Source organism: Arvicanthis niloticus, chromosome 2 (genome assembly GCF_011762505.2).
Source record: "Arvicanthis niloticus isolate mArvNil1 chromosome 2, mArvNil1.pat.X, whole genome shotgun sequence".
In the NCBI taxonomy this organism is placed as follows: Eukaryota; Metazoa; Chordata; class Mammalia; order Rodentia; family Muridae; genus Arvicanthis; species Arvicanthis niloticus.
The window spans coordinates 61,016,094-61,033,802 of NC_047659.1; the positions used below are offsets into that span (position 1 = coordinate 61,016,094).

General features: G+C 35.5%; 1 pseudogene across 1 annotated transcript; it reads right to left on the reverse strand.

The window, feature by feature from the left end:
* Positions 1-8,508: 8,508 nt before the first annotated feature.
* LOC117703841 (olfactory receptor 8K3-like) lies at positions 8,509-12,133 on the reverse strand (annotated as a pseudogene). Its single transcript, XR_013108389.1, has 2 exons — positions 12,069-12,133; positions 8,509-10,412 (listed from the first exon to the last, which is right to left on the reverse strand). The product of XR_013108389.1 is annotated as an olfactory receptor 8K3-like (transcript).
* Positions 12,134-17,709: the final 5,576 nt, after the last annotated feature.

Here is a 17,709-nt window from a genome sequence, read left to right on the forward strand (position 1 = left end):
TTAGTTGAAACTGCTGGTTCTCTTACAGGTTCACCCTTCTTCTCAGCTTCTTCCAACTTTTCCTTTATTCAACCACAGGAGTCAGCGGCTTCTGTTTGTTGGTTAGATGTAAATATCTGCATCTGGCTTTTTCAGCTTCTTGTTTGGTCTTTTGGAGGACAGTCATGATAGGTCCTTTTTGTGAGCACTCCATAGCCTTGGTAATAGTGTCAGGCCTTGGGGCCTCCCCTTGAGCTGGATCCCACAATGTTGCCAATCCTGAAGACCTAATTTTATTCCTTTTAATCCACATGATGGAAGAAAAAAAACCTGCCTATTGCAGGATAGACATCATACCTTGCACCGTTTAGGCAGCTAAGGTTATAGAGCCTCCAGAAGATTATACAATAATAATTTTGATAAAAGAAAAAAGTCTTAATGTGACACTAAAGACTTACAGTATAGTCATAGTTAAGTGTGTCTCTCAATACTCATCACTGAAGCAAGTTTTGTTTTTCTTGTTTTTCAATAAATGGCATTAACAGAGACCCAAAACTGCTGGGGGTGTAGAAAATAAAGAACATCATGATTCTCAAACCTAAATGTGATATCTTCATCGCACCACTTTGTTGAAATGTACCATCCTAGGAGAGATATGGTTATGAGGTGAATGTAAACATTAGGAATACAGATAATAGGCAAGCTGTGTTTTGGAGCTACAACAGGGCTGTTGTGCACATGAACTGAAAATGATTATAATTACATGCCCAAAACTTATCTGAGGTCAAGAAAGACAAAAATGACAGCATAAATGAAGGAGTGGTGATGAAGTTCCAACTCTAGCTGAGAAGCTACTGATGTTAACTTACGATTGCTGAGTATGGGAGAGTCATTATTCTTAAGGGATATGTGCCTTGAGGGATGACCAATGCCATCTTGTTTTCAAATTTTAAAGGCTCATTCACTGAATTATCATTATATTAACATTTAACATATACCTGGCTTAATATATTATATAGAAAATTATTTCTCCATCTTTTATGTAATCAGGAGTATCCTAATTTTGAAGTACAATTATTATTAATCAGGAAATTTACAAACCCTTTAAGAACTGTTTTTTACCAAAATATTGTAAATTCTGAGGTTAGTTGTTCGTTACTATCAACAAAATCTTGATTTTCAGCTCCAGGCTTAACTATAGATGAATTATAATTTGAAAAATTCATGCAATTTGCACAACACAGTAAAGAAAGGACATCATTATTAAGTAAAATGCCTTAACAAAAATAGAAAAAAATACTAACCTTGAAATTTTAGATTCCAGCCTCCGAAAATACTATAGATATTCGTCTGTTCAATCTAACTCAAGAAACAGAGCATGCATCTTTGAACGTATTTCATGCTCCTTATTGAACTTGTTTATATTCATTTAACAATCAGTGATAAAACCTAAAGAACATGTCCCAGATGGATTATGCCTAATGCATCTTCTGGTTATGAATTAGAAAAAGGAAAACATGGCATGCGATAGGTAAAACAAAACCAAAGCAAATAAAACCAAGCCAAACAAAACAACAAATACAAAAAAGACCACAACAAAACAAAAACAATATCCAATATATACAAAGAACTCAAGAAATTAGACACCAGACAACCAAATAACCTTATTAAAAATGGGGTACAGAGCTAAACAAAGAATATTCAACTGAGAAACTCGAATGGTTGAGAAGCACCTAAGGAAATGTTCAATATCCTTAGTCAGAGAAATGCAAATCAAAATAACCCTGAAATGCCACCTCACACCAATCAGAATGGCTAAGATCAAAAACTCAGGTGACAGCAGATGCTGGCAAGGATGTGGTAAAAGAGGAACACTCCTCCATTGTTAGTGGGATTGTAAGCTGGTACAACCACTCTGGAAATCAGTCTGGCAGTTCTTCAGAAAATTGGACATAGCATTACCTGAGGACCCAACTATACCACTCCTGGGCATATACCCAGAAGATGCTCCAACATATAACAAGGACATATGCTCCACTATGTTCATACCAGCCATATTTATAATAGCCAGAAACTAGAAAGAACCCAGATGTCCTTCAACAGAGGAATGGACACAGAAAATGTGGGACATTTACATAATGGGATATTGCTCAGCTATTAAAAACAATGAATTTGAGAAATCTTAGGCAAATGGATGGAACTAGAAAATATCATCCTAAATGAGGTAACCCAATCACAAAAGAACACACATGGTATTCACTCACTGATAATTGAATATTAGCCCCAAAAGCTCACAATATCCAAGATGTAACTCACAGACCACATAAAGCTCATGAATAAAGAAGACCAAAGTGTGCATGCTTACATCCTTCTTACAAGGAGTAACAAAATACTCATGGGATCAAATATGGAGACAAAGTGTGGGACAGAAACTGAAGGAAGGGCTATCCAGAGACTGCTCCACCTGGGTATTTATCTGTTGTGTAGTCACCAAAGAGAGACACTGATGTGGATGCCAGGAAGTACGCGCTGGCAGGAGCCTGATATAGCTGTCTTCTTAAAGGTCTGCCAGAGCCTAGAATATACAGAGGTAGATGCTAACAGCTAACTATTGAACTGATAATGGGGTTCCCAATGGAGGAGTGAGAGAGAAGACTGGCCAGGCAGTGCTGGTGTACGCCTTTAATCCCAGCACTTGGGAGGCAGAGGCAGGCAGATTTCTGAGTTTGAGGCCAGTCTGGTCTACAGAGTGAGTTCCAGGACAGCCAGGGCTACACAGAGAAACCCTGTCTCAAAAAACCAAAGAGAGAAAGAGAGAGAGAGAGAGAGAGAGAGAGAGAGAGAGAGAGAGAGAGAGAGAGAGAGAGAGAGGAGACTGAAGGAGCTCCATGGGGAGAGCAAAAATACCAACCAACTAGAACTCCCAGGGGTCTAAACCACCAGCCTGGGAGAACATAGGGAAGGACCCATGGCTCTACCTGTATATATAGGGGAGGATGGCATTGTCTGGCATAGGTGGGAGAGGAAGTCCTTGGTACAGTGAAGGCTGGATGCCCTAGTATTGGGAAATTCATGAGTAGGGAGGTGAAGGTAGGAGGGTGGGTGGGGGCACATTCTTATAGAAGCAGAAGGAATGGGGATGGAATAGGGTTTCCTAGGTGGGGAGCAATGGGAAAAGGGGATGAAAACTGAAATGTAAATAAAATATTCAATGAAAAAATAAACAAAACAAAAAAACAAACAAGAAACAAAAAAAACCCAAAACAAACAAACAAAATAAGCGAAACAAAAAAATCCAACAAAACAACAACAACAACAACCAAAAAAAAAAAAAAAAAAAAAAAAAAAAACCAACCAACCAAATAAACATAATACTTCAGGAATAAAGTATTTTCTGTTGCTGTTCCCCGTGGGAAAAATTGTTTTCTTTTTATTTTATTTATTTACATTTCAAATGTTATCCACTTTCCTGGTTTTTCCTCTGCAACCCCCTTATCCCATCTCCCCTTACCCTACATTTATGATAGGTGCTCCCCACCCCCCCACACACTCCACCTTCACCACTCTAGCATTTCTCTACACTTGGGCATCAAGTTTTCATAGGACCAAAGGCTTCTTCTCCCACTGATGCCAGATAAGGCCTCTTCAGCTCCATCAATCCTTCTCCTAACTCCTCCACTGGGGTGTCTGCGCTCAGTCAGATGATTGGTTGTCAGCATCTGCATCTCTATTGGTCAGGATCTGGCAGAGTCTCTCTGGAGACAGCTGTATCAGGCAGGCTCCTGGCAGCAAGCACTTCTTGGCATCTGCAATAGCGTCTGGGTTTGGTGTCTGCATGTGGGATGTATCCTCTGGTGGGGCACTCTCTGGATGACCTTTTCTTCAGACTCTGCTCCACTCTTTGTTCCTGTATTAATTATAGGTTACAATTTTGGAGATGGGTGGGTGGCCCCATCCCTCAAACAGGGGACCATTCGTAACCTCTGTATATGGTCTTGAAAGGTTCTCCCTTCCCTCTTTGGGAGGTTCTTGCTTTCCTAGCATCTAGGACTTTCTGGTTGCTACCTGCAGTTCCTTATACCACATTGCTACATGCCTCTGTTCAAATCCCTGACTCTCTGTACATCTCTTCCATCTCCTCCCATACATGATTCTTTGCTTCTTTTTCCCTTCTACCTCTTCTCTCCCTCACAAGTCCCTCCCACCCTCTATTTCCCTTGACTATTTTGTTCAATCTTCTAAGTAGGACTGAAGCATCCACATTTAGTCTTCATTCCTCCTGAGCTTCATGTGGTCTGTGAGTATTATCATGGGAATTCCACTTTCTTTACCTAATATCCACTTATGAGTACTTACTTATTAGTCAGTGTGTTCTTTAGAGACTGAGTTACCTCACTCAGGATGATATTTTCTAGATCAATCCATTTGCTTATGAATTTCATGAAGTCTTTGTTTTTAATACCTGAGTAGCATTCCATTGTGTACATGTACCCGAGTTTCTGTATCCATTCTTCTGTTGTGGGACATCTGGGTTGTTTCCAGCTTCTGGCTATTATAAATATAGTTGTGATGAACATAGTGGAACATTTGTTCTTATTACATGTTGGAACATCTTCTGGGTATATGCCTAGGAGTGATGTATAGCTGGGTCGTCAGTTACTACTATGTCCAATTTTCTGATGAACCTCCAAACTGATTTCCAGAATGTTTGCACCAGTTTGCAATCCAACCAGCAATGGAGGAGAGGTCCTCTTTCTTCACATCCTCACCAGCATCTGCTGTCACCTGAGTTTTTGATAGTGATTGTTGCTTCTTGTTATTTTTATTGTTAGAGGTGGAATTATGTTTGTGTAGCTATTTTCTTTTGAGTTTGTTGAAAGAAGATTACTTTCTTCCCCTTTTTAGGATATAGTTTTCCTTCTTGTGTTGGAGTTTCAATCTATAATCCTTTAAAGGGCTGTATTTGTGGGAAAATATTTGTAAATTTGGCTTTGTCTTGAAACACCTCGATTTCTCCATCTATGCTAATTGAGAGTTTTGCTGGGTATAGAAGTCTAGGCTGCATTTTGTATTTTTTTACAGTCTGTATGACATCTGCCCAGGATCTTCTACCTAACATAGTCTCTGGTGAGAAGTCTGGTTTAATTCTTATAGGTCTGCTTTTATATGTTACTTACCCTTTTTCCTTTACTGCTTTTAATAATCTTTCTTTGTTTTGTGCATTTGGTGTTTTGACAATTATGTGATGGAAGGAATTTCTTTTCTGGTCCAGTCTATTGAAGTTCTGTAGGCTTCTTGTATGTTTATGGGCATCATTATCTTTTGGTTAGGGACTTTTTTTCCCATAATTTTGTTGAAGATATTTACTGTCCTTTAGGTTAAGAATCTATGCTCTCTTCTATACCTATTATCTTCATGTTTGGTCTTCTCATTGCATCCAGGATTTCCTGGTTGTTTTGGGTTAGGAGCTTTTTGCATTTTGTATTTTTGACTGTTTTGTAAATGTTTTCTACAGTATCTTTTGCACCTGAGATTCTCTTCTATCTCTTGTATTTTGTTGGTGATGCTCGAATCTATGACCCCTGATTTTTTTCCTAAGTTTTCTATCTCCTGGGTTGTCTTCCTTTGTGATTTTTTATATTGTTTCTATTGCCAACTTTAGATCCTGGATGGTTTTGTTCAATTCCTTCACCTGTTTGGTTGTGTTTTCTTCCAATTTTTAAGGGATTTTTAGGTTTCCTCTTTAAGGGCTTCTACCTGTTTACCTGTGTTCTCCTGTATTTCTTTAAGGGAGTTATTTATGTCATTCTTAAAGTCCTCTAGAATCGTCATGAGATGTGATTTTAAATGAGAGTCTTGCTTTTCCATTGTGTTTGGATATTCAAGGTTTAGTTTGGTGAGAGTACTGGATTTTGATGATACAAGAAGTCTTGGTTATGTGTTGCTTATTTTCTTGTCCTTTCCTTTCGCCATCAGAAATTCTCTGTTGTTACTGGTCTTGCTGTCTCTGACTGTGGAGTGTCCCTCCTGTAAGCCTGTGTCTCAGCAGTCCTGCCAGACTAGTTCTCCAGGAGGAATTTTGGTATGGAGTGCTATAGCACAGGGTCAGCTCCATGGTGCAGAGGAAACTGGAAGGATCCTTTCCCCTGCTGTTCCTTAGTTCCTGTGTCCTGAAGGCTCTGGAGGGGTTCCATCTTTGGCCAGGAATCTCAGCAGAACTGGAGGTCTCACCTGTGATCTCAGGTGTGTCAGCACTCTTTAGAGACCTGCTCTTTCTGGGTAGGATCTGGGTAAAGAGAGCTGTGGAACAGGGTCAGCTCCAGGTGCAGCCTTCTATCTCTTTTATTCTGTTGGTTGAACAGAGTTGAAAGCTTTTTAAAAAAAGAAAAAAGAAAAAGAAATAGAGTTCTAACTAATTAGCAAGATTTTGAAATGAGTTTTTATTAAGTTTTAGTAGTTAACTTCATCCTGTTTATTCAAATCTTGCTTATATATTTGGTTGGTCAAATATTCTTTATCAAAGACTGCCTAAGGCCCTGGCTTAGTCTGTAGTGCAAAGAATGACAAAGTTTGGTTATTTATATGGATTCTAAACATTATTTTTTCATATAATTTTCTAACAATTAAAGACAATTGAAAATATTTATTTCAGGTAGTTTGGACTATACTAAGCTATTTTGGATCTAAGAATAACATTGGTGTCCAGAGTGTAGCTTTTGTTTTGTTTTTGTTTTTCATTAATTAATTTAATTTTTAATTTATATCCTGATTGCAGTCCCCTCTTTCATCCCAGTCCCACAATCTCAGCCCCTTACACCCTCCTCTCTGTTCATTCAGTCTCCCTCACCTACCTCATGTACTTACTCTAGCACAAATCTCTTCAGGACTAAAAGCATCTACTTCTACTGAGGCCATCAGGCAGCCCAGTGATAGAAAAGGAGTCAACATCAGACACAAGAGTCAAAGTCAAAGACAGCCTCTGCTCCAATTGTTAGGAGACCCACATTAAGCCCAAGCTGTACATCTGCTACATATTTGTAGGTCAATGTTCAGTCCATGCATACTCTTTTGATGGTAAATTCTCCGTGGACCCCATTTGCCCAGGTTAGTTGGCTCTGTTGGTCTTCTTGTGGTTTCCTTGACCTGTCTAGCTTCCTCAATTCTTCCCAAACTCTTCCATAAAACACCCTGTGCTCTGCCTAATGTTTGGCTTTGGGTCTCTGCATTTGTTTTTGGAAGCTGTTGGATGAAGTCTCTCAGATTACACTTACGGTAGTCTCCTGTGTGCCATCAAAGCAGAGAATCTTTAATAGTGTCATAGGCTGTTGCTCTCCCATGGGATGGATCTCAAACTGGTCCAGTCAATGTTTGGCCACTTCTTCAAACTCTTCTCAATATTACTCATTGCATAACTCACAAGCAGGGCAAATTTTGGGTAAAAGGATTTTTGGGCAGTATCATGTTTTCTGCCCTCTATGGGAGGTCCTCTCTGGCTGTAGAAGGTGAGCATTTCAGACTCCATATTTTTCAGTGTTAGGAGTCTCTGCTAGAGTCACCCCTATATTCTGCCAAGTATATGGTTTGTCCTAGATATGCCCAGATTTTCTTTCTCAAAGCTCTCTTATACCATACCCCTGTTCTCACACACTGTCTCCCCACCCCTGTTATCATCCACATCCCCTCTCCCATCAAATCTCTACATCTATTTTATTTCTCCTTCTGAGTGAGATTCAAACATCCTCCTTTGGACTGTCCTTATTACTTAATTTTTGGGGGGTTTGTGGATTGTAACATGGCTATGTAGTATTTTATGGCTAATATCCATGAACAAGTGAGTAAATACAATATGTGTCTTTCTAGGTCTGAGTTACCTCACTCAAGATAATATTTGCTACACAATCTACTTACATGCAAATTTTGTAATGTCTTTGATTTCAGTAGCTGAGTAGTAAGTATTCGACTGTGTAAATATACAGTATTGTTTTTATTCATTCTTTGGTTGATGGTCATCTAGGTTGTTTCCATTTTCTTGCTATTAAAAATAAAGTTGCTATGAACATATTTTAGCAAGTGTCATTGTGGTATGGTGAACCATTTTTGGGTGTATGTTAATAGTTTTTATTATCAGCCTGGTGATTACTTTCTTTGCCACAGATACGTTCAAACCTATACTTGATTCCACTCATATAGTATTATATTAGCTAGGCTTTGGTGTAAAAATTAGTAAAATGATTGTCAAGCAAAATTTAAGGTATTCCTGCATGAATAGTTATAGACTTTGATTCTTTATGCAAGTCATCCTATGTTAACAGATAGACCTCAAACTAACAACTTTAGCCCATGCTGTCCTTGGTATCCTCATCCTTCTGCCCCCATACTCCAATTAATTATAGAGATGGCATTTCATTCAATAACCATAATTTTGTATAATGAACATGCTTTAATGCAACAAGTATACTTATATAATTTAGTATCAAATAATTAGTATAATTTGGTATCATAAATATACTCATACTATATATACTTTATATTTAGAAAGAAAACATTACATTATTCAGTAAAAAGTAGTGTGAATTAATGAATTAAGATTAATTCAGCTGGGTTGTGGTAGCGCACGCCTTTAATCCCAGCACTTGGGAGGCAGAGGCAGGCAGATTTCTGAGTTCAAGGCCAGCCTGGTCTACAGAGTGAGTTCCAGGACAGCCAGGGCTATACAGAGAAACCTTATCTCAAAAACAAAAACAAAACAAAACAAAAGATTAATTCAATAACAAGGCAGAAGAAAAGTACTGGTAGATACCATAGAAAGAGTCAAGCAGTCTAACACACACAGACACACACACACACACAATTTGTAATTATTCAATATTAGATGATATGTTGAAATTATGGACTATTTAACCACTAAATACATAAATAAATGGTGTTAAATATTTCGATTATAATCATATAAAATGTGATATGAAATAAATATTGTGTGAAATCATGATGATATTAGATTCCCTGTGGAATGAAAGCAAATGTGTGCTCAAATATTATTGGGACCTTCATATCAACATGAAGGCTTCATTATTCTGACACAGCGATAAAGAACTTCTTAAAAACACTTGACAATTGAAATATATATGAATAACAAATGAGTGTAAATACTAAAGATATTAACAATGCATTTTCATACCAATAAATACAGAGACATGAGAAAGCACCAGACAAATTTTTTAAAGTTAAATTAATAAAATAAATATAAAATACTAAAGATATCTGTCCTATAATTTCTTATACACAGCCAATACCATGTTACACTAATTGTAGACATAAAAAATTTATTGTGATAATTCATTTCTTCGATTGTGTTGTGTATAATCTGTTTTCTCCTTGGGGTAACATTGTTTTTTACTGTTTTCCTCACTGAAAATTATAAAACAATTAAATTTATTTGATATGAAGAATGATAACCTTAAATATTATGTGAGTTCTATAAGAAGATGTTTTGTATGGTTTTCCCTGTCTTCCTAAGAGCATATTTTACATCTTTATTCCTCAAGCTGTAGATCAAGGGATTTAACATGGGGATTATTAGGGCATAAAAGATAGAAGCCACCTTGTCAGTGTTTAAGGAGTGACTGGACTTAGGTTGCACATACATAAATATCAAAGTGCCATAGAAGACAGTGACCACTGTCAGATGGGACCCACAGGTGGAGAAAGCCTTCTGTCTACCTTCAGCAGAGTTCATTCTGAGAATAGCTCTGAGAATTAGCATATAGGAGGCAAGGATAACCACTGGTGAAGAAATCAAGTTGATAGTAGATAAAATTAAAGTTATCATTTTGTTTTCCTCTTTATGTGAGCAGAGCAGCGATATCAAGGGGAGACCATCACAGTAGAAATGACTGATAATATTGTGTCCACAGAATGATGAAGAAAAAATATTTATGGTGATTATGAGAGCAACAAATATACTGTAAAGGTAAGGAATTGTTACCAGGACCCAACAGACTTTTTGTGACATAATGACATTGTAGAGGAGTGGTTTACAGATGGCAACATAACGGTCATAAGACATTGCAGAGAGAATAAAAAATTCACTAACAATGAACATATTGAAGAAAGACAACTGGACAGCACAAAATAAAATGAAATTGTATTTTGTTCTACAAGAAAATTTCTTATCATCTTTGGTCCCACAGCTGTTGAATAACCAAGGTCAGTAGTAGCAAGATGTCTGAGAAAAAAGTACATGGGTGTTTGTAGCCTGGATTCCACCATGGTAAGGCTGATCATGCCCAAGTTGCCCACCAGTGTGATCAGATAGATGATGAGAAACAGTCCAAACAATGGGGCCTGCAGCTCAGGGCGGTCAGTTATACCCACTAAAACAAATTCAGTCACCATTGTGAAGTTGTGGCTTTCCATCGGGTTTATGAAAAATTCTGTTATGAGTAGAAATCATTACATAGTCAATAGATTTCAAATGTCATTTGGTGAGTTTTTATGATCTAAAGTAGCTTAAATAAAATATCTCCAAACATTTGAATTTATTTTGAAGAAAATCCCTTTAAAATGTACATAGACCCTAATGTACATAGACACATATACATATGCAAGGATGTGAATAGAAATACACAAATATGTATCTTTAAATTGTACCAATAATAGCATAATCAGAGAAAACTGTAATTATCTGCCAATGATATTTGCTTTTCCTAACTATATTGAGGGCAGTCACTTATGTTCGAAGCTAGACATTAGTTAATCTGGAAAAGAAACTTATACACCTAATATGTAACCAAGAAGTCATCCAGCCTCCAAACATAATATTCTCAGAATTTAAGAATTTTGCTATAACTACAGTTATACATGTAAACTACTAAGAGCTTTTAAAAATGCAAAAAACTGTACTTCTACATATAGATCTACAGAATATTAACATATGAAAATAGAAGATCTAGAGTTTTTATCACATTCCATATTGGTCAGATTGATGAATAAGCTTAAGGATACTCATTGCATTCAAATTTTCTTGTTTCAAAGAAACCTAATTGCATGTAAGTAAAAATACCTGTGTAATCCTCTTACACATTACCTAACATACAAACATTTCTATGAAAAAACATGGGGAGATATATCAAATAATTTCTTGGTGTATACAAAGTCAAGGGCTTCTGTGTGGACTTTGAAAACCTGAGGTAGAAATAAGTGATCCAAAAGTTTAAGCTTCTAGAACATAGTCCAAAAATACGATGAACACACAGATTTCAATTTCTGAATATACTAAGTGACCTGAAATTATTGTCTTTATGATAGTATATACATATCATGTGCACTAGGATCTTAGCTTCTTTGTTAGATCTAAAAAGATGAGTAAAAAATTTGTTGGTTGTAAGAATGTAGTATCTGGTACAGTGCCTATGAGAGTAACAATACTCATCTCACTCTTATATCACTAAGAATCTCATGCCAATGAAAACCTTAAAATTTGTAATCAAAGTAAATTGGTGCCATTTAAGAATTTATATCTTCATCTTGATATTAATTATACAGATTTCTACTAATACATTATGTCTATGCAATTAACCCCTAGCTAATCCTCTCTATTCCCACAAAACCACTACTTTTCCCTAGAAAAACTGTCCAACATTTACCACCTTAGTCCCCAAGCCCAGGGAATAGGGGCTCTGACTCTTCATTAGCTTCTTCAAGCTGATTATGGGCGTTGAGAAATTGAGCATCCTTGGAGTTACTCCAGTTGTGGTGAGACAGCCACTAGGCAAGAATTGCCTCTTTCCTTCTACAGACAAATTACTGTCCAGAAAAGGACACACTTGCAGAATAGTCGATTGATTATATCTGCCTAGACAGAGTAATCAGCCCTTAATAATTCTGCAGCACTAAGGTCTATCAGATCATTCTGGGCCAGAAGGCAGAAGAACAGATGCTCCAATGTTTTGAAGTAGAGCGAGTGTCCAGGTGTTCAGAGGTCTCCATAAATTGGCTAAGTTTTAGAAGCTATGCTTTGTGCTTCCCACAATTATAGTTAACTCAGTCATCCTGGATTTCTGACGGGGTTGAAACTTATAGCTATTTACCTTGAGAGAAAAGCTTGGAGTGGATGGTCGTCAGCTGACATTCATCCTAAAGCCAGGTTCAGAACTAAATGTTTTAGTTAGGATAGATGACAGAGGTGCTGGTTAGTCAACAAAAGGATGGACTGGGTAGTAGGACTATCTTGTACCTCACTGGTACAAATTGGCATAATTATGCTCTAATTGTATTTTGAGAGAAAAGTTTTATTTTAACAGGAAGGGTGATGTGTAGGAGGAGCTAAGGTAGGAGGAGTACTGAGAGGAAGAAAAGAAGTAAGAAGAGGAGAAGAAGAAGGAGAGGAGAAGCTAGGTGATGAAAGAGAGAAAGAGGGGGGAGACAGGGAGGCAGATGTTCATGTATCCCCACCAGTCAAAGATAGTTGTTATATCTAGGCTGGTTAGTGGGTTACACCTCTGATTGAGCAATTCCAAATTTATAAAACCTATGATTAACATTTCTTTAAAAAATGTATAAATGCAAAGAGGAAAAGGGGGAATGGGATAGGAGTTTTCTAAGGGGGGGATGGGGAAAGGGGATGGCATCTGACGTGTAAATAAAAATATGTAATAAATAAATTTAAAAAATGAAACCCTAAGAAGGCAAAATAACTTTCCCATGTTCACAGGAGTTTAGGGTTCTTTGTAGAAGGCCATAGTGTTGTTTTGGGCACATAAATGATTCTTGGCTGAATTAATTACTCTAACTATCAATTTTCAATACTGTACCCACAAAAAAGGTTTTGAGACAGCCCTCTTTCACTCACTTGCCTGTCTTTAGACATTTATGCATTGGTAAATATTCTAATATCTTGTAAAGACCACTTAGTCTTAGAGTCTTAGAGTTTATTCTTTTTTAAAATATTTCATTTATAACCTGCAAAGCAAGGTTTTTTTCTGTGAAATAAATATTTCATCTGTAAATGAAAACAAACAAAAAAAAAGAATATAGTACCTGGACTCTGCCACTGTCTGTAGCTCAAAGAGTCAAGAGCAAAATTCATATTTTACCCTCATTTTGAATTATTGTTTTATTCAATATCCTGATAATAAATAAAAAATATATTGTATGAAAAATTAATTTATTTTCAATAAAAGAAAAATGACTCATATCAAATTTTAAAATTAAAACTCCTTTCTAAATATACTTAGCTTTCTGTGAAAGAACAATTTTTATAACACAATTCATTTTATATAATGTGTCAGACACAGGCTACACTTAAGTACAAAGAAAATATGAAAACATCTGAAAATAACTAAGAGAATTTATTAAAATTTGCTTATGGATCAATATTCCACATTGATAAAAAGTAGTATATGGAAATAGTATAGTTTTTGTCACAGCATTTCTAAGGATAGCTGACCAGTTATTGTAATAAATATTTAAGACTTTATATTAAATAAAACATTAACTGAGGATTGGACAACACAAAACAAAACCATAGTTCAGTAAGATGGCATTTGCATGGATGAAAATTAAGGACAGAAAAATCTTTCGCTTTGGTTAATTCCAAACATGACATAAGATACAAAGTAACATGTCATGTCTGAGTCTTTCTAATGTACCAGAGACAAAAGCACAAGACAGAAAGAATTTTCACTTTCCAGGAAATAGACATATGTTAATGTTTTTTGGTAAAGTAAAAATCTAATATGATGTACAATGGTAATCATGGCAGAAAGTGCAGCCTCTGTGGAAATGAGAATTAAATCCCCCAGCAGTCAGTGTTCTGTGTACAGCTGATTGTATTTAATTGACACCTCACTCACTTAATCAGTTGTTTTAAACTGCGGTTACCTGATAGTATTCTATTCTCTATATATACACTTCATATCTTTAGCATATAAATATTAATTTTTGCATAACTGAATAATATGCAATCATGATCGATTTTCTATTAGTGTGATTTTTAATGATGTAAAGGACAAAATTTAAGTACACTTATTATTAATTTTTGTACAGATAAGGTCAGACTTAAAAAGTTTCCTTTGAAGAGACTTATAACTCAATGAAAAGAAAAGCATTCTTTGGTATACATTCTTTTGTTCACTGATACCTGAATGCAATTTTCCAAAACTATAATTTAATTGTATTTAGTACTAAATGAAGCTTTCCGATTGTCATAAAAGTATTATGGGTATCTTTTGATACTCTTGTAATGGTTTTCATAACACTTGTGAAACATAAACTCAATAATTTCTCTCATTAAAGAATCAGAAATTGCTCAGAGAAAGCTCTCCACAGATAAAACCGATTAGTGTGGAGACATGATTCTGGTCAAGAGGACACAAGGATGGAAGAGGATAACTGATTCATGAACCTGTCCTCTGACCTCTGCACAAGTGGAATAACAAAAATTAATATTTGAAAGATTAAAGAGTAATCACATCTACACCTTTCTTCTTCCAATTAACTTTTTAATTATTTAAAATAGGTTAACAATGGATTTTATTATAGCATTTTCATAATAGATATTATTAAATATTATTTAAATTTTTCTCTCTCTTCTATCACTCTGTGACTAGGTGTTTTGTTTATCCTAGATGCTTCACCACTCTGGCTTTAAGATAATGTTTTTAGGGGATACTCAGTAAATCTCAGCAAATATAATTTAGGATTCCTTAAAAAACATAATAATACAGTTAACATTTGTATCCTCATTTTTTTCTTTAAATGATTACTAATTATTACTTCTAGGCCTTCACTAGTTAAAAAATTGTGTGTGTGTGTGTGTGTGTGTGTGTGTGTGTGTAAGAGAGTGAAAGAGAAAAAGAGAGGGAGAGAGAGAAAATATTTTATCAAAGAAAATAGTTCTGTATATGTTTAAAAGATAGTTAATACTATTTGCTCTTTCAACCTCAGGAAACAATGTTTTTAAAGTAGCATAAAATAGAGAAATGAAGATGTATTATTGCTGCCAAGGCTTGTGGAATATTAGAAAGAACAGATACCAAGCAACAAATGATTCCTTTAGACGTTGAAGCCATAGAAAAAGATGTCCACATCTTTCTAATGCTTATAGTACACAGCTCTGTGTGACAGTTTGTTACCTGCAGTAAAACTCCTGTCTTCATTTCCCATTGTGGTTCTTAGCATTCATTTTTGTGTGTTTTTAAACTATAGAGACTCTCCCTGAGGACACACAAATATTTATTAATTACAAACAACAGTTTGAAAGTCTAATGAGATAATGCCTGGAGGTTATCAACTCTCAGGATCATTTAACTGTGATTTATTTATTTGTTGTTTAAGTCTGCTTTCTTACTGATACATACTTATAATAAAATATTGAGTCTATATTCTACAGGGTAAATGTGTGCTCTTCTTTTTATTGCAGTATACGTAATGGATGAATGAACACAACAACCATTTATACAAGCAGTAGAGTATTATAATATATACAGACAATAGTGTATTATTCTACCTTTAAAAATAAGAGCTATGTTAACAGGAATAAATATGAAGAATACCATGAAATAATGTTCAATCAACTGATGATAAATAAGGTAAGGTTTCAATTACATAAACTGGATTAAATTAGAAAAGAGACAAAAAAGCTGAAGAGATCAAATGATCACTTCAATTTTGTTAATATTTGAACAGAACAAAATTTAAAAGGAAGAGTGTTGTATTAGAAATTACTGATGACTTGTGCTCACAGAAACAAATCAAAAGAAAGTAAAAATCTTAATTTTCATTAGAACAGGCAAAGTTGTCTGGTAAAGATAATTATTGCCAGTAGACATCAACATACTCTTTGACATGATGAACATAAAAGCCGAGGTTTACTACTGGCCACATAGTGGTCATAAGAGATTATATCAGAATAAAAAGCTCACACACAATGAGCAAAAGATAGAAGGCTAATTGTGTAGAACCAAGTCTAAAAGGTACTGTTTTGATCTCCAATAAATATCACAAAATTTTGTTTCAGACAGCTGTTTAATAAACAAGAATTATAGTAGCTACATATCTGAGAAAGAAATATACAGTACACGGGTGTTTTCTTCCTGGAGTTCACCATGGTAGTGAGGATTATGCCCATATTGTTTATCAGGGAGATCAGATAAATGGCTAGGAAAAATCCTAATAATGATGTCTATATCTTCTAGCAATTTGTGATACCCAAGAGGATGAATTCAGTCACTACTGTAAATTGTGGCTCTCCATCATAGCTTATCAGAGGAATTTTTTCTATACAAAATATTATATTATCAACAGATTTCAACTATTACTATTTGGACGACTTTGTACAAACTATTATAGGTAACAGAAATGAAATTCTTTCATTTTTATTTATTTATTTTTTATTTTTTAATTTTATTTTATTTACATTATATTTACATTTCAGATTTTATCCCCTTAACCCATTCTCCCCTCCACCCAGGAACCCCTTATCCCATCCCTCTTCGTCCTGCTTCTATGAGGGTGTGCCCCCACCTGCCCCCTACTCCTACCTCCCCACCCTTGAATTCCTCCCCAATTGGTGTTCAGCCTTCATGGGACCAAGGGTCTCCTCTCCCACCTATGCCCGACAAGGCCATCCTTCCCTACATATATAGCTGGAGTCATGGGTCTCTCCCTATGTGGTCCCAGACTGGTGGTTTAGATCCTGGGGAGCTCTGGTTGGTTGGTATTGTTGGTCTCCTCTTGGTGTCACCAACCCTTTCAGCTCCTTCAGTTTTCTAATTCTCCTTTAAGAACCCTTGATCAGATCAATGGTTTAGTGGATTCTTTACTGCTTTCAAGGTTAACAATCATATGGAAACAAAGAAATAATGGATAGGTACACAATAAATAAAATGATACTGCAAAATAGAGGTGGAGATATGACTTATTGACATGTACATTAAAGGTTTTAATATTTTCAAAAAATTTTGATGACATATATGTGATTGTTTATTCCTATTTTTAAAGATTGATTTCATCTCTTTATAATTATAAGTACATAGTGAAATGTAAACACTACATTTAGTAATATATAATAATGCATATAATAATTATCCTTCAATAGCATCTATGAAGATTTAAAAAAACACCACCAATCATTGAAAACTGAATTATGAAATGCTTACCTTTGCACATACAGTGGCTAAAAGTGTTATATTGTAAAAGATATTGAGGGTATGTGAGTAAGTTTACTACTGAAGATCAAACATCAAATGGATGTATATGAAAAAATCAGAGAATATATTCACATATAAATCTTCTATTAATTATAATAGAGTATATTTGCACATTGGTAAATTTGGGGAAACATTTAATTAAAAACTCTTTTTTTCTGTACCAGCTTGAACTGTCTGTTTATATTTTGGACAAAAGAGGAAGGATTTTATGCTGTACTGTATCTAATATGACATAAGGAAACCTCAAAAACCACACGCGTACCGTTTTGCACTATAAATCGGGATATAACTTATAACAAAGGGGTTGTGTTCACAGATGTTCATGTACATCCCACTGGTCAGTACATTCCTGAAATGATGAGGAAGTGGGGAGTAGGCCACACAACTTTTGTTTCATTGAACTTATTTCAAGCTTTCTTCAACAATCCCAAGATTAACATTGGACTGTGTAATGGGTTTCAATTTCCTCTTGCTAATTTTTATAATCATTAAGCAATTAATATATTTATGTGATAAATAC